The 18,923-nt window shown below is 34.4% G+C and overlaps 1 protein-coding gene across 14 annotated transcripts in view; it reads right to left on the reverse strand.

Annotated features, from left to right (window-relative positions):
• The window catches only part of TBC1D5 (TBC1 domain family member 5), a 657,932-nt gene that overhangs the window by 593,495 nt on the left and 45,514 nt on the right, over positions 1 to 18,923 (reverse strand). For 3 of the 14 annotated variants that reach the window (XM_023739549.1, XM_023739550.1, XM_023739552.1), the window contains exon 1: positions 6,575 to 13,730. The exons of 1 other annotated variant lie outside the window; for it this stretch is intronic. The gene's annotated coding sequence lies outside the window, so the exon portion shown is untranslated. 10 more of the 14 variants (XM_023739545.1, XM_023739544.1, XM_023739540.1 and 7 more) reach the window with 10 other exon arrangements.

Here is an 18,923-nt window from a genome sequence, read left to right on the forward strand (position 1 = left end):
GTGTAACTGAATCTAGGAAGAGGGGTACAGAATAAAAGGAGAAAAGGAAAAAGAGGAAGTGGGGGTGAAGTGGAGTGACAGACGGGAGTAAGTGTGAACTTGGTACAGTCAAGAAAACTATTTTAAAAAAAACTCTAAACCAAATGCAAAGTCTCAAGATAGGAGGAAATAAGTTTATTTAAATAAAAAAATATAGTATGTAACTATCCTGAAACTACTTGTGAAAAAAAATACGAATGTTGAATTTAAATAAAATACAAGAGCACAAAACAATGAATTCAAACCACATTTCATAAAGCAAAAGATTACTGTACAGCCAAAAATTACCGGCTACTTTTGTGTGTGTGTAAAATCCCTAATTTTTAAAGCTTGACTGGTTTCATGAAAGCATTACAACAGTATGAATATGAAGAAATGGGTTAAAATATGCAAGATCACAAAATGAATTCTATGCAATTTTAAAAAGATTTATAATAAGCAAGCAAACTTAAAGAAAAAAATGACAAAACCTTACAGATACTGGGGTTACAGGTAGATTAAAGAGAGATTAATATTAAAAACAAAATTTAGAGCACTGTTAAGTAACTTCATCAAATTATTGATCCTTACTGCCTTTATATACATCATCCCTAAGATATAACTTGAGAACATGTTGAACATTATACTAAAGATAGCTAAACAACTGTAAGTCTCATCTGAGATACAATCTGGTGATATTTCTTATTCCACTGAACTTTATATCCACCACTCTTCATAGGCATGTATGTTGTCTCTCACGCTAGCAAGGTTCTTAAGAGAGGACACCTTCTCAAAAGTGAACACCTCTTTAACTTCCTTGCATACCAACCAGAGCCTTGTATAGACTCAATATATATCTGCTGATTGATTTAACTTATATAAAATCATGAGTCAGGAGTCAAATAGTTTAAATTAAACCAATTATATCTCTTACCACTGTGTAATTATGGTAACTTACATGAAGTTAAAATTAATAAAAAAAATTATGATCAGAGGAAAACTTCCCAAAAAGAGACAACAGGTAATTATTATACCTAAACTTCAACCCAAGAGTATGACAAAGATCTGTTAACAAAATCTTCTACTAATTCAGACATTTTTTTTTCATCTGTGGTTATGGCAAGTTTTCACAAAACAAATATATCATGTTTTCTTACAATTTTCAATTTATTATCTGGAATGATTGAAATGCTATGCTAACCTGAGAATACAAGATTTTTTTCTCCATTTTTCCCCTTGTCTATGATTTTGTTGTACTTTCCTTAGTACTTAAAAGTATCCACTAGTTATCTTACTTTTCTTTTTAATATCTTGTAGCTTAATTCTGAATTAAATGCATTAAGAAAGATGTTCCTTTACATTTAAACTCTCATGACTGCTTTGTAATTTAGTTTCAACATGAAGGCGTTTCTTTGATTATCTCAGGACAATAACAGTATTAGGATATTATTAAAAGAAATAAATCTTCAGTAAATTTTATTTTTTATCTATCAAGGACTAATGAAATGGCATTAAAATAAGGAATAATTTCAATCCTTCTTACTAAATTATACCGTCTCTATGTATTTTCTACCTCATTTCTGTGTTTTGCTTATGCTTTCATGCAATTAACAAACACTGTTTTGCACAGGGATATGGGTAAAAGTAAGATAATTCCTGTTCTCACTGTAACAATAAGCAACAAACAATTAAAATATGGTGAATAAGTGCTATACAAGATTTGCAGGCGGTCAGATGGGATTGGAGCCCTGGTGGCACAGTGGTTAAGAGCTCGGCTGCTAACCAAAAGGTCAGCAGTTGGAATCCACTAGCCACTCATTGGAAACCCTATGGGGCAGTTCTACTCTGTCCTATAGGGTCGCTATGAGTCATAATCAACTCGACAGCAATGGGTTTTTTAAGATGGGATTACTGAGGGATCAGGAAAAGCTTTCAGGAGCTGCACCTTACAGGATGAGTTAGTCAGGAAAAGAGGTAAGCAGTAAACGTTACATGAAAAGACTGGTTCAGCACACAATAACCAGCTGGGCTTATTTCCTTTCCCTCTTCAAACTCCATTAAAGTGGCAGTTAATAATTTATTAAAAGGTGTAATTCACAAGGACAAAAATAGTGGAAGCAGAGATCAAAGTAGACAAGAGATCTCAAGTTTTTGGAAAGTAGATAATTTATCAAAGGAAGTTACTCATAAGAAAACTCACCACAAAAGACATTATGGAGACTCAAACCAAACCAACCTACCCATAGTCAGGTAACTCATCACCACACAGCAGCACATATCACATGACACTCCCCTGGTGGCGAATATTCAACTAATAGAATGAGGAAGGGGAAAAAAAAAAAAAAACAGGGAGGAAAGTAATTCAAGATCACTTTCCCAAACTCCAAACTGAAGGATATTTGTTTCCAGAATAAAATGGCCCTCTGAAGATACAGTATAAATAAGGAATAAAAACCCATTTCAAGAAATTCATCATAAAATTTCAGATATAAAGAAAAGATGCTAAGAGTTTCAGAGTGATAAAAACAGGTCACGTAAAACGGAAAAGAAAACAAAAGTGAACTTCTCAATAGCAACACTGAACGCTAAAAGGCTATGAAACAAAGCCTTCAAAATTCTAAAAGAAAATTATCTACAATCTAGAATTCTATACCCAACCAAACTATAAATCAAGTATGAGAATAAAATAGAGACATTTTTAAACTTTCCTAAGATCTATTCCCATATAATCAGGAAGCTAAACCAAGAAAAAAGACACTCAGTTGGAATCTACGGATAAGGAACTGACCAAAGTTACCCAGCCTCTGAGGACATCAAATCACTGATCTTCAAGATTTCATTAATGCACCACAGAATAAGTCTAAATAAAAACTGCAGTAGCAGTTAGGGAAATAGTAACCATAATAAAAGCCAGAGGAAGCAATTAGAAACAAGTGTTCTCTAAGAAGCCCTGGTGGTACAATGGTTAAGCACTTGGCTGCTTGCCAAAAAGCTGGCGGTTCAAACCTACCAGACGCTCTGCAGGAGAAAGATGTGGCAGTCTGCTTCTGTAAAGATTTATAGCTTTGGAAATCCTATGGGGCAGTTCTACTCCGTCCTAAAGGGTCGCTATGAGTTGGAATCGACTCAACGGCAATGGGTTCTCTGCCTAGGCAAATATAACTGTGAAATTGGAGAGAATACCCATGACAATAGCTGTGTTATTCTTCAGATCACAGATTCCACATTACACCAAAAGAAAATGACTGCCAAACTGTCACACATCCATCTCTAAAGTTTTTTGCTGTCATGCATTATAAAAAGTGTCACTCTGAAGATGAACAAAACCATGTATCTATACATAAATGTACTTTATAATAGATGGTTTCACTCATGTAATGGCTTAAATTGGGTTATTTTATAATTAGGTCTCATTTAAGCAGCCAGTAACAAAAAGTATAACAGTATAGATTCTATGAAGCAAGAAAATGGTGTAGACATTTGAATTTTTTTTTTCAAAATAATTGTCAATGATTACACCAGTTATCAATTTCAGAGAGTTTCCCTCCCCCACCCAACTGAATTGTTAGTGTTAGTTATTTTTCAAATTTTAGGTGAAAAACTCCCCACTCTACTTGGGTGCCTTCTGGACAAAATAAACTCTCAACTTCCAACCCCACTATTACATATACTCAGTAAGCATTAATTTTCATTTAAAAGTATTAAAAGAATCAGAGTAAACCCCAATATTCCTAAGTGGAAAAGTGTTTATCCTGAGATAATAATTCTACATGAATTTCTGGCTTCAATATTTTTCTCATCCATATAAGATGCTCCAATAGTGTAGTCTGGAAAAATCCTTTACGCACAGGAATTGACAGAGCTACCAGGAATAAGTCCACATTTCTAGAGCAATGGTTCTCAATCCTATCAGATCCAATGCCCCTTTCATTCTCTTTACTATCTTGAAATGAAATTCAGAGCTAATAAAACCTAACTACACATATAATTTACAAAAAAAAAAAAAAATCAGTATAATTCCCTAACCGTAATATTAATGAAAAATAAAAGTAATCTATACTGAAATGTTTATTTCATTGTATAAATTCTTAGGTATAGGTACCTAAGAAGAAAGAATAAAACAGTCAGATATCTCCATCTATTTACAATGAATAAATCTGGATTTAAGTAAGAAGACCACATGTCATCCTCTATTAGAAGTAAGGAAAAGAAACAGGAGAGGTATGGAAGAAAAGTAGAATAAAAATTAGTGTTAAGTGATAAAAGACAAACCTTAAACTGAATGTGAAGAGAAAGACAGAAATAAGCCTAAATGAAATAAGGATTAAAACATCAAGACAAATTACAAACTGTTGAAATGGAGAAAATGATGACGTGATATTAGTGCAACTGACCTGGGTTTTATTTCTAAGTGCAGTATCAAAATAATGACCTATGTTAAGACATGGGACAGTGTGGTTACAGCCTATCCCAGAAATTCTACCATATCTTCAAGGCACATATACATTAATTCTGTGGTACTTAGAAACACTTTAGAGACCATATCCTCCTCAAGTAGAAAAAAAGGATGAAGTAGGTAAAGAAACGGAATACAAGAAGTGACAGAGAAACTGTATAATAGAACTCTGAAGACAGTATCAAAGTAATACTGAAGACTAGACAACATAAAAATAAATAATTTTATCATATAATTTTAACAATGCACTTATTAGCATTAGTTTATTAAAATGAAATTTTGATATTCAGGATGGTAATCATGAACTATTTTTAAACAATCTTTGTTAATTAATAAAATTCAATGAGATCTACTAATTCAAAGTTTAGTTTGTTGTTAAAAGGAATCTTAAATATCCCTTGTTACATATTTGCAATCTGTGTTGTTGAGCGTCCAGTAGTTGCATTACTGAACTGAAAATTTTTCTACTAAATATCTAGTTGGGAATGCTAAAAATCAGGAAGTAGACGGACTCTTTGAAGTAAATTCTACAATAATTTTGAGACAAGTTTTTTATTCTACTTAAGCTTCTTAACACAAATTTACCTAAAACTATCAATTCTTCATATAACATTATATAACAACTTGTCAATATTACTATATGCAGAAGAATTACTGATTTATCTTTAAAGGGAGTTTAATCCAGCAGACACTCAAATGTTACGTGTTACTCAGGACAGTATTTTGTTGCCTAGGACTATCCCATACTTTGTAAGACACCTAGCATCCCTGATCTTCACCCACTGAATGCCAGAACACTCCCACAATCACTGTGACAAGAAAACAACAAATTTACAAAATTCTACTTATGGGGCAGCACTACCCTAGTTGAAAACGATTACTCTAGAAAAAGTCCTACAGCATGAGGGAAGCATGGTGGGAAACAACAGAAAAAAAATTTAAAAACCAGAAAACTTTTTTCAGTTATGCTAAAAATTAAAACATGCCAATTTTATCCTCCTCCAAATATCCTTTCTTCAGCCTGTATTTTTTGGAACTAAAAATGGGGATGACTTAGCAATGTGATAGTTACTCTAGAACAAATATGCATTCTCTTTTTATAAGTTTTTAATAGAAAGCTTTCCTATATATGACCTTGTTAATACTCCAACTTCTATTTTTCTAGCCAAATTATTCAGACAGCCAAAAACAGAATCTAATCAATAGACTGTATATCTACAGGCATGCCGTATTTATGTCATTTAATTTGCGTGGTTTTATTATCTTTCTGTTACTGTTGTTATATTGTTTGGTTTTTACTATTTTAGTGAGCAACATCAATAGTAAAGTGGTCAACAGTAAGACACTGCATTTAGTCAGTATAGTATTTGGTATTACTAAAGACTCATGTCAGTATTATTTAGTGCCCTAAGAAAACCCTGAAGTATAACAGGATTCCCTTTTTCATTTTGCAAACTCTAAATTTAATAAGCTTCTATTTAATTAGTCCAGAAGTCAAATACACATTCATGCCAAATTTTGTAAATGTGTATGAGGTAAGGGAAAAGATATATGAAAAACTGCCGCAGGAACAACCTTGGTTGCTCTCTTAAAGTATCAATGCAGGAACCCAAACTATTTCACATTCTGTCTACAAAATGGATGAGGTGGAAAGAAACCTTGTGTTTCGCATGACCTTTGGCTGTACTTTCACTTGTCATAATTATAAAGGAGTTACTCTCAGAGCCAACACATAAGCTGTGTTATTACTCTTACAACTACAGTGGTAAGTATTTTGGGAAGTGCTTCACACTGTGACAAACTCGAGGCAGACTACACAGACGGACCTTACTTTTGTTAGCAAGCATAGCAGGTCTTTCTGAACAAAAACAATTCTGATGAATGAATAAGAGTTATTACATAAGAATTTTTCTTACTTTTTAATACACCTTCAAATACGCTGTGGTTGCCTAGCTCAACAGATCAGCCATACTCTAACCACAAATAAACCACAAATTAAAATTTTAGAATCTAATTGTGACACTAATAACATAACATGCCATGTCAGATATATGTACGTCAAGAGAGAATTACAAAGATAATTATACAAAAAACAAAAACCTTTAAGTTACTCTCTTTCAGAAATTCCTATCTTCCACCACAGGATTTTACCGAGGAAAATCAGCTGTTTTCAAGAATGCTTTGATAAAATTACCAACTTCACCAATATATGTGGCATGCGTCCGGGCTTTTAAAGATTGACCACTAGTTCGTCCAAATGAAATTATAAATTCTGAAGCTAGAAGAAACAGAATTAGTTTTCAGTACAATGTCAAACACGTCATCAATTAAAATATTTACAAGGCAAAACACTCACATACCAAAATCCTGTGAAGTGTGATATAAAGAAAAACTTGAGAACTATCCACTATATTAAGACCAACATTGCCATACTTATTTTCCCATTCCCAATAGCAATACCCTTTTGACTTCCACCTTAAAAATAGTTACAAAAGATGTAAGGCACAGAGTCACAAATTATAAAGCCAGAGCCACAAGCTGCCTTTGTTGGCCAACAAAAACACATGAATACTGCCCATAAGAGAAGTCACTTTTATACTAAAAGAAAAATATTTTTAAAGATATTGCATGTAAAATAAGATTTCTGTTAAATATACACTATACAAATACACAAAACTATTAGGAATTACTCAATAAAAAGTTGAGACATTACTAAGGTGACCATAAGTCCTGATTTGCCCAGGAGGGTCCCAGTTTACACCTATTCTGCTGGCATAATTACAGTACGGGCAGTCCCCAAGTTACGAACAAGATCCGTTTCTAAGTGTGTCTTGAAGTTGAATTTGTAGGTAAGTCGGAATAGATGCACGTGATTCTTATTTAGACTTGCATGTACTTTAGTGTGGAGCCCTGGTGACGCAGTAGTTAAGAGCTCGTCTACTCAAAAGTCTCACAGTTGGAATCCACCAGCTGCTTCCTGGAAACCCTAGGGGGCAGTTCTACTCTGTCCTACAGGGTCGCTAAGAGTCAGAATTGACTCGATGGCAACGGGTTGGTAGTTTAGCGCAAGAAAAGGCTCAAAAACTTCAATGATCTAAAAGCTGCAGGTGCACCAAGTGAAGGTGAAGGTGATGAAGAATTTGTTGCAAGTAGGGGTTGGCTCAATTGTTTCAAAGTGAGGGCAAATTTACATACCATTAAAGGGCAAGTATGAGTTGTCTGTAAGTCAGATGTTGGTAACCAGGGACTTAGACTATACACCCTTTCACTCTCAAACCTGTCCTGTATTTGAAGATAAATTACATGGTCATCCTAGGTATTACAGTAGTTCATATTACCTAAGTGATATATTTAGGGCATTTCATGTTGTACTGGTTACCTGAAAAATCTTTTAACTTAAAAACTGACGGATTTCCATAGTCCCCTGCCATTTACACATGAGGTTTCTTATGGCACTCATACCGACATCACCCAAACTCTGCTGCTGCCTAATTCTATCTAACTGACGTGTTGTCTCAAGCGCTTTATGTGGTTACAACCCAGGAAGGAGATCTACCTCTGTCTTCAGGGAGCAAGCAGGGTTAGAAAGATCTTTTCTCCTTCACCTCATACCAAAGTCACAACTTTCTTGCTCTCAGTGGTTTCCCTGAATTTTCTAAGTAATTACATCTAACTATTTAAAATTATAATTGTTTATTTTCTTGTCCTTTTCATACACATGTTGAAATACACAGTTAATTTAATAGTATGTTTGCGGTCATTTCTATAAAAGCTTAGGCATGAGACAGTCAATCATATTTTTAACAAATACGTACATGTCTGACCCTAATAATAACATCATTTTTTATAAGGAAACCGGATTTGACCTTTCACAGAGCCCTGGAAATGCCCTTGGGCTTAAGAATCTCACATCTTGATCTGAGTGTGGAACACTGACCAGGCAAACACGATTTCCTCAAGGAACAAGTTCCTCTTCTATACGTTTAAGTCTGCTTGGCTACACAGGATTACATGAAGAACCAAATCAGAAAATCCAAGAAACTCAAGTAATGCCCACTGCTTAAGAAAGATGACTAAGTATAAAGCAACATAAATGCATTTAGCAAGTTAAACCTATCAGAGATAAATAACTATATTCTCAAAAAAAAGAAAAAAGAAACATTTCTGGTTAAAAACCTTTATTGTACCACCTAAGCATACAAAACTAATAAGAAAAAGATTCTTGAGTCAGACTATGAGTCCTGATTCCAGCTCTACCACTTACTCCCAGCTATGTAGCAATGAGCAAGTTACTTAACTCCTATTCTGTTTCCTCATCCATAAAATGAAGATAATAACAACACCTGTATCTCACTGTGAAGATTAATATATAGTTCACATAAGGGCTATAAGTACTGTGCCTATATATAAGTGCCCAATAAATGCTAGCTATTATTATAATCTACAATACCAAAAAAATTATTCTGATGTCAGGAGAAATTTTCACATATGTGCACATGAATGCATATGTGTACATGTATGTGTGTCTTCCAATGAAAGATCACTTGGATGACACAACTAGTATTCCAAATACATGTTAATAATGTGGGCTGGGTAGGTTACCATGACAACTAATATAGTAGATCTTATTCAACATTAGAGAAGGCAGGTTTCTTCTTCAAAGGAAGTCCATATTGGCATACTGAAGCACACTTTAAAATAAAATTCCATATCTAACAGTATTTGTGGTTGTTCATCTCCAGAAAAGTCACAAATATGTATAACAAACACATTTTTAAATCCATGTATATAAATCAAAGGAAACCACTTCCTTTAAGGCAAGCATATGAAGACACTAAAGCAGCACTCCAATTAAATATTCATATATTCAATATTTCAAAATAAGAAATTTGGGTATACACATGCATAATTTATAATTCTATAGTGAAACCTGTCTACAGAGGCCATTTTTACTATACTTCAATAGCATCCCAACTTGAAATATACAATGATGCTTCTCTCTAAAGTGTTAAAACTATAAAGTACATGGTAATTCACTGCAAGCAAACATAAAGACCACACTGTGCACATGGCACTCTTGTACCCAAACGACTATTTTAACCTATTCAACAAGAGAGTCCTATTTACTGTACCACCTTATGAAATAGAGCCAGAAGAAGAAATGATCTGATTTGGTTAAAAATAGAAACTTTACATTAAAAAATTATTAGCTGAAGTCAGAAAAACTATACCATGCACTTACAAACATCTTTGTTCATTTTACTTCATTAAAATAAACTGATATAAAACCTTCCATAGGAGATATGATATGAAATGAATACAACTTTATGACTGATATAAAAAAATCTATAAATAAACATCATGTTGTTTTCCCAATACACATATAATGAGGATTTTAAAAAACAAAGCCTACATCAGTCAAATTTCTATCTCAGGGAACCAAATCTAAGTTGGACCTCGTGTTTCTCTGAACTTTCCTAGAAATATTTTTGTAGTAAAAAGATTTGTCACTAAAATAAAATATCCAAGACTGTATTATTTATTCTTAAGCAAGCAAGAAATACAGACCTGCCCTTTAAAGATACAAAGGATAATGTGGACTGCGACTTATATAGTCAATCTCAGTTTACAGATGATAGGCTGTATCATTAATTTGTAAGTGACTGTACAACAAATATGCACACAACCCACAAACATTCTATCACTGGTAACCCTAAACAGGTATATTTAAAGCTAAACAAAGAATAACTGAAATTTTTATCTCTATCATAAATGACAAGAAAAAAAAATCCTTGGGCATTGCAATGAATATACTTTTGCCTTAGAGCTAATACTTTAATTTTCAAGAACCACAAAGAAAAAAATCAAAACTAGTCAGTAACAATGCAGCGTCTGAAAGCAATAAACTCAAAATTAAGTTATAAATAATTTAAAGCATGTCATGAAGATGTATTAATAATTCATCAGATAAATAATTTACTAAATAATCAAATAAATAAATAATGGAATACCTAAATAAATCAGCAAATAAATAATTCTGCAAAATAACCTAAACAATAAGTCATGCAAACAAATCACAAACCTACAAAACTACAATGATTTTCTGGATTCTGATAGTTTTAAATAAGCAAATGTACATAAACTAGATCAATCCTTGTTGGAATTAGAAAAATTTTTCAATGCTATTGGTAAAATCGTCATCTCAATACACAGAAACACAATTTTAATTTTTAAAAGACTGCATAGGATTAGTTCTCATAAATTATTAACATGATTATAATATATCCTTCTTTATATTTTACATATCTTTGCCTAACATATATTCCAATTGGACTCTTAAAATATTCTTAACTTACACTTATTTTTCAAAGCAATACTTACAGTATAATAATGCTACAGCCTTTCTGGTAGTTATCCTACCTTCCCCAAGTCTTTAGAAATTTTCTGCAGGAAGAGAACAATAAGAATGGCCTTCATTATTATAGATAGCATTTCATTCATTAGTGGAAATGTTCTATAATTCTACAAAGTAACAATGGGAAGTGAGTATTATTATTTGTAAACTATGTCAAGTTTTTAGAAGTCTTTAGTGGACTAAGTTCAAACTGATGAAGGCCTTCTTCCTCTACTGGAGCTGACACACAAGCTGTTACAATTGGCAGAATTTCAGATGTGAAGACAAAAACTGGAAAGGACAAAGTGACTGGATGACATCTAACACTATCCTCAATCTGGGAAGCTCAAAGTCCTTGAAAGAACACAGTGAAATCACTTAAGCGATACAATTTGAAAGTACTCACAATCAGAGCATCAGAAAGAGTCAAAAACGAAGTGACCTCATGAATCAGTATTTACTTAACATTTAAAATTTTTATGCATCCCCAGTGTAAGTTCTTGAAATCTATAAGTAGTTGAGCCCAAAGTATAATAGCCTTTCCCATAGAAAAAAGAACTTTGTAAAGGGTTTTTGACACATTTAAGAGGATAACTCCAAACAATATAGCACATTTGAAGAAAAGAAAAATAGCATTCATCAAAGTGTTTTATGTAATTTATCTTAATACATTCTCACAGCAACCTTTCAAGTCAGGTAGTATTTCACCAATTTACAGTCAAGGAAACTGAGGTTCAGTAGGCACTGTGTACTGCCCCAAGTTCGCAAGTAGCAGGGAAAATACAAATTTTGTCTATCTGACTTCAGTGTGCATGTTTAATGAACTATAGAGCCCTTAACTTTGAGCCCAAACTAAAAAAATACCGTGAATTCTAAGACATGGTATACTGGTTACAGCAGTAGTTCTCAACTCGGGGTGATTTTGCCCATCAGGGAACATTTGACAATGTCAGGAGACATTTCAGTTGTCAAAACTGGCATCTAGTGAAAAGAGGCCAGGGATGCTGCTAAACATCCTAGGATGCACAGGCGAGCCCCCCACAACAAAGAATCATCCAGCCCAAAATGTCAACAGTCCTAAGGATGGGAAACCCTGGGTTAAAGTAAAACAATTTTTAGTAGTATATAGTTTTGCCATTATAAAATTAAACATATTTGTTTCAGAGAAGTAGAAATAGTCATTCCATCCAATATTTTGATGTGCTTTCTAAGTCTTTTTTCTATACATAACATTATATTTAGAGGAATATCCTGGATAAAAATGTGCATCTTTCATTTATTTCCTTTATTTATGATTAACTTTCTTAGAATCAATATCAAAAAAAAGTAAATCTAGTTATTAAAATTTTTTCAAAAACTTCCTATATCAAAATTCTTCCAACAAAATATGAGAGCAATAAAAGTTAAATTTATGAACTGACCTTGCCAAAGTGACTAGCCAAGATATTTAATAATATTAAAAATTTATAGGGTTGGAAGGGATTATACTTATGCAATATAATATATAATCCTCAATGTTTTTTTTTCCTAAAAGCTATCAAATGTATTCTGAATAACCTTTCTGATAATTATTAAAAGCATTTGAGAATACACTTCAGCAATTATTAAAAGGTTCCAGGACTGATGCATTTTCTGTATCATTGTAAATGCTTTCCTTTAGACACCAACTAATCTCTCTCCAGTCTCAAAGTATATTTCAGTTCTCTGTAATATGGATCTAATATCTACCACTACACAGTGCATCTTTCCTTATATTCAACATATTACATTACTATATAGTGGCATTATACAATAGTAAACAATGCATCAGCTAGGATTAAGTCATATCTCTCCCAAACCAAAAATAACAATAATTAAATAAATAATTAAACAAGAGAAAAAAATCTATTTCTCCCTTGTAAATATGCATGTTAATAATCAAAGGCTGATGTGGCAGCTCCACTGAATCAGAGACCAAAATCCTTCCATCTTTTTGCTCTACCATACACTTGTTTCTATTCAAAAACAACTCATACTCCAAGAAGGCAACTGGAACTCCAGCTAGTACATCAACACTGGAGGCAACAGGGGAGAGAGGATGAAAGCCTGCCCTGCTCCCTTTTAACTCTCACACAACATCTCCATTCACATCTCAAAAACCGTAACTTAGTCCTCTGGCCATACCCACCACTTGGGAGGACAGGAAATGTAGTGTCCTACATTGCAGTAATGTTCAGTGGTAAAACTGGTGTTTTTTTTACTGAGGAAGACAGGTAGTTATAAGTTTTGCCAGGCAAGTTTTAAGAGGCCTACTGCAGTGGCAGTTACAACTCTTCAAAAAAACAGGAGCTATACTCAAAGATTTTTATTAGAGAGGTTCACTGCAAAGTATGTACATTACTAAAGGAAAATAAAAATAAGAAAAACTTAAATGTTTAACAATAGGGGAATGGTTAAATAAATTTTGAGATAATCTCAGAATAGAATGCTGTAGATTCACTAAAGATCAATTTTTAGAATTTTTACTGATGTGGAGAAATGTTCATAATATTACATGGACAAGAACAGAAAATATTTCATATAAAATAACCCCAATTTTATAGATACATATACCCATGCACACATACACACAGAGTACAGATCTATACATATGTCTAAACATGTATCATATATACACACACACAGAAAGACAGAGAGAAGGAAAGAGAGAGACTGAAAGGACATAAAAATAAAGAAACTAGAATTAACCAAAATGATTATAGTAGTTTAGGTCTGACTTTAGGAACTATAATTTTAATTTTCTCCATACTTTACTTTCTAATTTTTCTATGGTGAACATGTCTTATGTGCATGGTTATTTTTCATGAAAGATTTTTACCTAGGTGAGTAAACAATCAGGTACCTTATAAAACTGGTTAAATTCAGGCTTCAATTTATTACCAGGAATTTGCTGATAATTAAAAAAAAAAAAAAAAGTGGTGGGAAATCTGTAACTGGAATACATCTTTTTTAACTCGGCAAAAACACACGTTTCTCCTTAGTTGGTAGTACAAAACTAACCTCTCTATGCTCAAGTTGTATTCCACTTACTACCATCCACATACCATATTTGTCAGCTTTGCACAAGTCACTCCTAACCAGATGCTACTTCCATCACTCCTAACAATTTACCCCAACATACTGATTACTTTGCTCATCTCACTCTGCAGAACTAATCATTTGTCCTTTATGTTTCTACAAATCCTTTCACTTACTATATTCGTCTTTTTTTTTTTTTTAATTTCTACTCTTCCATCCGTTTTTCTGGATACTTGTATAACAGATAACGTCAAACTGAAATTACATCTTTCTTATATTCTTATACCTATATTGTATTGTCTTGAATTTTCAAGAGTTACATTATATACATAACTGTTACATCAATATTAATTCAATTGTCTGCAAGTCTCTTAATTATCATTAATACAGTCTCACCACTTAGAATGCTTCAAAGTTCTCCACGTTTTCTAGAGTGATTCAATTTCATAAATTCCTATTACCATCACCTAAAAAAATAAATAGAAGAGAGATGGGGCCAAGATGGCAGAGTTGTCAGACACTTCTGTGGTCCCTCTTACAACAAAGACCTGAAAAAAACAAGTGAATCAATGATATATGACAATCTAGGAGCACTGAACATCAAAGGCAAAGTTGAGGAATCGGACTGAGTGGCAGGGGGAGGAAGAGATGGTTCGGAAGCAGCAAGAAGTCGTCAGACCTTACCTGGTGGAAGCCAACACACTTCAGGCTAGTTCGGCTGCTGTGTGCATTAAGGCAAGCAGTGCTGCTCAGGAGGCTTCTTCCATATCAGGAGAAACCCAGCAGCAGAGTGTCTACCCACATCTCCAGAACCAGTGAAAAGCAGTGCTCAACTGGCAAAAGACAACTACATGTGTCTGACCTATCACGCGGATCAAAAACACTCACTTTGGGAAAAACCTCTCTCCCATTTACCTGCCCCCTCCCAGTTCTGCACTGGGTCCTGGGTGGGCTTCACTGATTGCCAAGCCCCTGGGCTGGAAGTATGACCTGTCACATGCCCGGAGCCATTCTCCTGGCCTTGGAGAGGGAACAAATTAACAAACAGGAAAAAAAATAAATCTGCCAGCTCCCCTAAGCCAGGAGGAACTCAGGGTAGGCACAGCTCCTCTGCCTAGGCACAGGCATAAGGGGTTCACGGACTTTCAATGCCTTTCACCTCTGCATAGACCTGTGTGGGCCCATTTCAACAGCAAAGAGCCTCATTACCACGGTACAACATGGTATATACCTGAAGCCTAACTTCAGCTGTATCAGCTATATGGTGAAGTGGCAGATTCATGACATTTGAACCTGCCCATTTAGCAGGGTCCTCACCTACCCACATCAGGGGCCTAAAGACTGGTGTAGCTCCACCCATGCCACCTATCCACCAGTGACAGAGATCGAAAAATAAGTGGTGCCTCCCAGTCCATAGAGCCAACAGCAACGGGTGCCCAGAGTCCAGCTACAAAACCTATCCACCTATGCACTCTCAGGAACACGGACATGCTTTCCTCCTAGACGCTCAGGGGCAGTCGTCAGCCCCTTGCCTTACTCAGTGAGTGACCCCCTACTGCAGCCAGACACCTGTGCCTACACCAATCAACCATGCCTGTCTACAACTGTAGGTGAGAGCCTGTACCGAACTCTTGCTGACTGACTACCTGGACACTTGACCTGACTTCATACTAGAAAACTAAACAAACTCCTAGGCTCACATACCTAGTAACACACCTAACCACCAGGTGACAGGACGTTAGAGCTTAAAAGGCTCCAATAATCAAACTAGCTCATACGAGCAGTCTATATAGGTATTTCAAAACAAAACAAAACAAAAAGCTAGGACACAATAAGTAAACATAAAATAAATAAATATAATAACTTCTTGATGGCTTGGAGACAACAGTCAATATCAAATCACATAAACAGGCAGACCATGATGGCTTCAGCAAGCTCCCAAAACAAAGAATCAAGAAATTTTCTGGAGGAAGAGAACTTTTTGGAATTACCAGAGGTAGAACACAGAAGATTAATATACAGAACTCTTCAAGAGATCAGAAAGGAGATCAGTTAAAATGCAAAACAAGCCAAGAAACACACAGAAAAAGCAACAGACGAACTTCAGAAGTTTCGAGAACAGCATAACGACAAATTTAACAGACTACAAGAATCCACAGATAGACAGCAAACAGAAATCCAGAAGATTGAAAATGAAACTTCAGAATTAGACAAATCAATAGAAAGTCACAGGAGCAGAATTAAGGCAATGGAAGTCAGAATTTGTGAGACAAAGCACCTGACACCAACTTATTTGAGGAAAAATCACATAAAAGAATTTAAAAACTTGAAGAAACCCTAGGAATTATGTGGAACTCTATCACGAACAATAACCTATAAGTGACTGGAGTACCAGAACAGGGGGGATAATAAAAAATGCAGAGAGAATTATGGAAGATTTCCTGACAGAAAACTTCCCTGATATCGTGAAAGATGAGAAGATATCTATCCAAGATGCTCATTGAACTCCACATAAGGTAGATCCCAAAAAAAAGTCACCAACACATATTATAATCAAACTTGCCAAAACCAAAGATAGACAGAATTTTAAGAGCAGCTAGGGATACATGAAAAGTTATCTACAGAGGAGAGTCAATAAAACTAAGCTCAGACTACTCAGCAGAAACCATGCAGGCAAGAAAGCAATGGGATGACATACATAAAGCCTTAAAGGAAAAAAAATGCCAGCTAAGAATTATATATCCAGCAAAACTGTCTCTCAAATATGATGGCAATATTAGGGCATTTCCAGATAAACAGAAGTTTAGGGAATTCACAAAAACCAAACGAAAATTACAAGACATACTAAAGGGAGTCCTCTGGTTAGAAAATCAATAACATCAGATAACAACCCAGTACTAGAACACAGGACAGATCAACCAGACTTTAACCTGGATAGGGAAGTCACAAAAACAAATCAAAGCTAAAACACTGAAAATAGGTAAACAGAGACGTCAATATGTAAAAGATGACAATATTAAAGCAAAAAAGAGGCACTAAAAAATGTAGTCATAGATCTTTCATATGGAAAGGAAGTCAAGGAGCTATAAAGAAGTAAAAGACTGTTTAAAGCTAAGAAAAATAGGGATAAATATTAAGGTAACCACAAAGGAAACTAACAATCCTACACATCAAAATAAAAAACAAGAAAAACAGAAAGACTCAGCAAATACAAAATCAACAACAATGAAAAAGATGAAAAAAATACATAAAGAAAAAGGATTCAGCACAGAAAATTAAGTGGAACAAAGAAACTGTCAACAAAACACAAAAAGAGACAACAACACGACAGCAATAAACTCATACGTATCAATAACTACGCTGAAATGTACAAAATGCACCAATAAAGAGACAGAGAGTGGCAGATTGGATAAAAAAAAAATGGTCCGTTTATATGCTGCCTAAAAGAGACACGCCTTAGACTTAAAGACACAAATTAAAACTCAAAGGATAGAAAAAAATATATCAAGAAAACAACACTCAAAAAAGAGCAGGAGTGGCAATATTAATCTCTGACAAAACAGAATTTAAAGTAAAATCCACCGCAAAGGATAAGGAAGGACACGATATAATGATTAAAGGGTCAATACACCAGGAGGACATAACTATAATAAATATTTACACACCCAACGACAGGACTCCAAAATACATAAAACAAACTCTAACAGCATTCAAAAGATTAGTAGTAGGAGACTTCAACACACCACTTTCGGTGAAGGACAGAACATACAGAAAGAAGCTCAATAAAAACACAGAAGACCTAATGGCCACAATTAACCAACGCGATCTCACAGACATATATAGAACACTCCACCCAACAGCAGCCAAGTATACTTTCTTTTCCAACGCACTTGGAACATTCTCCAGAATAGTGCACATATTAGGGCATAAACCAAGCCTTAACAGAATCCAAAGCATCGAAATATTACAAAGCATCGAAATATTACAAAGCATTTTTTCTGACCATCAAGCCATAAAAGTAGAAATCAATAACAAAAAAAGCAAGGAAAAAAATCAAACACGTGGAAACTGAACACCTTGCTCAAAAAATACTGAGTTTTAGAAGAAATTAAGGACGGAATAAAGAAATTCACAGCGTCAAATGAGAATGAAAACACATCCTACCAGAACTTTTAGAAAAAAGGAGTGCTCAGAGGTCAGTTTACAGCAATAAATGCACACATCCAAAAAGAAGAGCTAAAATCAAAATATTAACCCTACAACACGAAAAGTAGAAAGAGAGCAGTAAAAGAAGCCCTCAGGTGACAGAAGAAAGGAAATCATAAGAATTAGAGCAGAATGAAATGAAATAGAGAATAGAAAAACAATTGAAAGAGTTAACAAGACCAAAAATTGGTTCTTTGAAAAGATCAACAAAATTGATAAACCACTGGCAAAGCTGACAAAAGAAAAACAGGAAAGGAAGCAAATAACTAGAAAACAAAATGAGATAGGCAATATCACAACAGACCTAACTGAAATTAAAAGAATCATAATAGAATACTATGAAAAACTGAACTCTAACAAATTTGAAAACCTAGAGGAAATGGACAAATTTCTAGAAACTCACTACCTACCTAAACTAACAAAAACAGAGGTAGAACAACTAAATAAACCTATAACAAACAAAAAGATTGAAAACGTTATTAAAAAACTCCCAACAAAAAAAAAGCCCTGGTCTGGACAGTTTCACTGCAGAATTCTACCAAATTTTCAGGGAAGAGTTAACACCACTACAACTAAAAGTATTTCAGACCTAGAAAAGGATGGAATATTCCTGTCATGGTTTGAAGTCTGTCCCCCCAAAAATGTGTATGTTAGTTTGGCTGGGCCATGATTCCTGGTACTGTGTGATTTTCCTATATGTTGTAAATCCTGCCTCTATGATGTTAATGAGGGAGGATGGGTGGCAGTTGTGTTAGTAAGGCAGGACTGGATCTACAAGACTGGATTGTGTCC

The sequence above is a fragment of the Trichechus manatus genome, unplaced genomic scaffold (genome assembly GCF_000243295.1).
Source record: "Trichechus manatus latirostris isolate Lorelei unplaced genomic scaffold, TriManLat1.0 scaffold00136, whole genome shotgun sequence".
NCBI lineage: Eukaryota > Metazoa > Chordata > Mammalia > Sirenia > Trichechidae > Trichechus > Trichechus manatus.